We start from the raw sequence: 3,111 nt of genomic DNA, 5'->3' as shown, positions 1-3,111 counted from the left end.
CACTTACCTACATGCAGGCAATACGTGCATACACATAAAAATATAAAAATAATAAATAAAAATATTTATTAAATAAATAAATACAAGGTTTATGTGGTGCTTAAGATCAAACCCAGGGCTTTGTGCCTGATAGGTAAGCACTCTATCAAAGAGCTACATCTTCACCAGTGGTGGGCCTTGAGGCCCTGGCTGAAATACATTTCTTCCTGGCCAGTTAGGACTGTCATAACTCTTGGAATTTTCTGTATTAGGAAATGCAACAGCTCCCAGAATCTGAAGTTGTTAAGGATGGAACCCTAGAACTGCTGGCCATGTTTATAAACCATCTAGAAAGTAAAACTAAAATTAAAAGATGGAGAGAGTCTTGATTGTCTCTAAGATTTTGGGTCTAGTCAACACTGGATCCTTTCTTTCTCATGTTTCAGCTAAGTAAGGCAGTAAGTTCCTTTTTTTGTTTATACTAGTTTTACATTTTATCACTTGGAACCCCCCAAAAGTCTTGAGATCAAAAAACAAAACCAAAAAGCCCCTGAAAGTCATACACAGTGGCGCATGAACGTCATCCCAGCACTTGGCAGGTAGAAGCAGGAAGATCAGAAGTTCAAGTCATACTCAGCTACATAGTAAGTTTAAGGCTAGCCTGGGCTACATGAGACACTCTCAAAATCCTCTCCTCTATCTTGTCCCCACTCCCCCCCTCACACACACACAAAACTAAGTCTGGAGAGATGGCTCATTGGTTAAGAGTGTGTACTGCTCTTGAAGAAGACCCAAGTTAGGTTCCCAGCAACCATGTTGGTTCCTTACAACCTTGTGTAACTCCAGCTCAAGGATATGACATTCTCTTCTGGCCTCCTCAGACACATGCACTCACCCACACACAGACACGAACATACAAATGTAATTAGAACAACAACAAAAAACCACTAATGGTGAGCAGGCTCCCTGGTGCTATGGTGGTGTTTCACTAAATTTTCCCCTTCCGGCTGGAAGACCCACCCTCACTCAGACTCTACGGTCCTGACTCGGATGGACAAAACCAACATAATACATTCTATTTGGGTTTTGCATAGTAGATCTGGGAAAGAGGGTGACTTACAAAGACAGTTCCAAAAACGGCAACTACCCCATTCACGGCTGTGCTGGAAAATCCACACCCAAACAAATCCTGTGGCTTCCCAGCAGCCACACAAAATGGCAAGAGGGCAGCCTCCTGGTTTTCCCAGCTTATACATCCACAGCCCCTCCCCTTAATGGGCTTGTGTCCTTCGGCAGAGCATGGGAAGGAGGTGGGACTATTGCTTGTCATCATAAGGTTAGAGGAACTTCCAGGTCACAGTGTGATTGAGTGGGGTGCTGCTGGAGTCATGTGGTCCTTGGGAACCCCCGAGTAGCCACACCACTGCTGCCTTCTGTCCTCAACATGTTTCTCACTAGGTTGGTTGGAGTACGACAGGGGTGTGAATACTTTTCTCTGAAAGGAATAGTATGCCATTGAGGCTATCAAGTTTGGTTCTACAGTCATTGGCATCCAGACATCAGGTGTATGCCTAGCAGTGGAGAAGAGAATTACCTCCCCACTTATGGAGCCCAGCAGCACTGGGAAAATGGTAGAGATCGATGCTCATATAGGTTGTGCCATAAGTGAGCTAATTGCTGATGCTGACTTTAATTGATAAAGTCTGAGTGAAGACACAGAACCACTGGTTCACCTATAATGAGACAATGACGGTGTAGTGTGTGACCCAGGCTGTGTCCAATCTGGCTCTGCAGTTTGGAGAAGATGCAGATCCAGGTGCCATGACTCATCCCTTTGTTTGGAGGAGTCGATGAGAAAGGACCCCAGCTGTTACATATGGACCTGTGTGGGACCTTTGTACGGTGTGGTGCTTGAGCAATTGGCTCTGCTTCAGAGGGTGTCCAAAGCTCCTTGCAGGAAGTTTACCACAAGCTCACCACAGTGCAACCTGTTCACTAAGAACTGGAAGTGGTGATTAAGGACATTTAAGGACGTGCCATCCTCAGAACTTCTCGGGACAAGTTCAATTCTCCTAATTGCCCTTAAACTTCATTTCCAGCTCTTAGTTCTTAGAAAATATCCAACATATGGGGTTTTTTGTTGTTATTGTTGTTGTTGTTTATGATGTCTGTATATAACAATTCTGAAATTAAAGCCAATTTAAAATTAAATTTTTTTTAAAAAAAACCACTAACAAGTCCTTGGGTCTGGGTCATCAGCAGCATAGTAAGAAACTTAAAATGAAGATATTTGTGTCAGTGTACAAATAATGCCCCTCTGTACAAGGTAAATATAGAATGGCACCCAGTGTAATTCTTTCAGCACCAGTTACTTCCTGCCCCCTTTTCAGAATGGGGCAGGTCCTCACTACTGCCATCCTTTTAAAAAAATTATGACATTTATCTGGTGTGTGGTATGTTAAGGCACGTGCAGATATCAGAGGATAACTTGCATAAATTGGTTCTCATCTTCCACCATGTGGGTCCTGGGAATTCAGCTCAAGTTTCCAGGCTTGGTGGCAAGTTCCTTTATTGAGCCATCTTGCCAGCTCTCCATATCATTTTTTAACTTAAACTGAGGTGGCTTTTCAATTGCTTTTAAAATAAAATGATCAAGGGGCTGGAGAGATGGCTCAGGGTCATTGTTGCTCTTGCAGAGGACCTGGTTTGGTTCCCAGCACTTATTTGGCAGCTCACAACCACCTGGAAATCCAGTTCCAGAGGATGCAACACCCTTTTCTACCCTGAGGGCCTTTACATAGATGTAGGCAAAACACTCACAAGACACATAAAAATAAAGTAGCTAGGTGTGGTGGCACACACCTTTAATCTCAGCACTCAGGAGGCAGAGGCAGGAGGATCTCTACGAGTTCAAGGCCAGCCTGGTCTCCATAGCAAATCCAGGGCAGCTGGGGCTACAGGGAGACCCTGTCTCAAATAAATAAATAAATAAATAAATAAATAAATAAATAAAATTTTTAAAAAGAAAATGATCAACCCGACTATGCATTTAAATCTGTCAACTCAGGTGTAGTATAAAAATCAGATACAAAAAGGTTTTTGGCAAGATTAGCCTGGCATGGTGGTACAAGC

The 3,111-nt window shown here is 43.2% G+C and overlaps 1 pseudogene; it reads left to right on the top strand.

Annotated features, from left to right (window-relative positions):
• The window catches only part of LOC103747873, an 8,901-nt pseudogene that overhangs the window by 5,069 nt on the left and 721 nt on the right, over positions 1–3,111 (top strand).

Source organism: Nannospalax galili, unplaced genomic scaffold (assembly GCF_000622305.1).
Source record: "Nannospalax galili isolate Female #2095 unplaced genomic scaffold, S.galili_v1.0 scaffold5, whole genome shotgun sequence".
Lineage (NCBI taxonomy): Eukaryota > Metazoa > Chordata > Mammalia > Rodentia > Spalacidae > Nannospalax > Nannospalax galili.
This window is presented reverse-complemented; position numbering and strand designations above follow the sequence as displayed.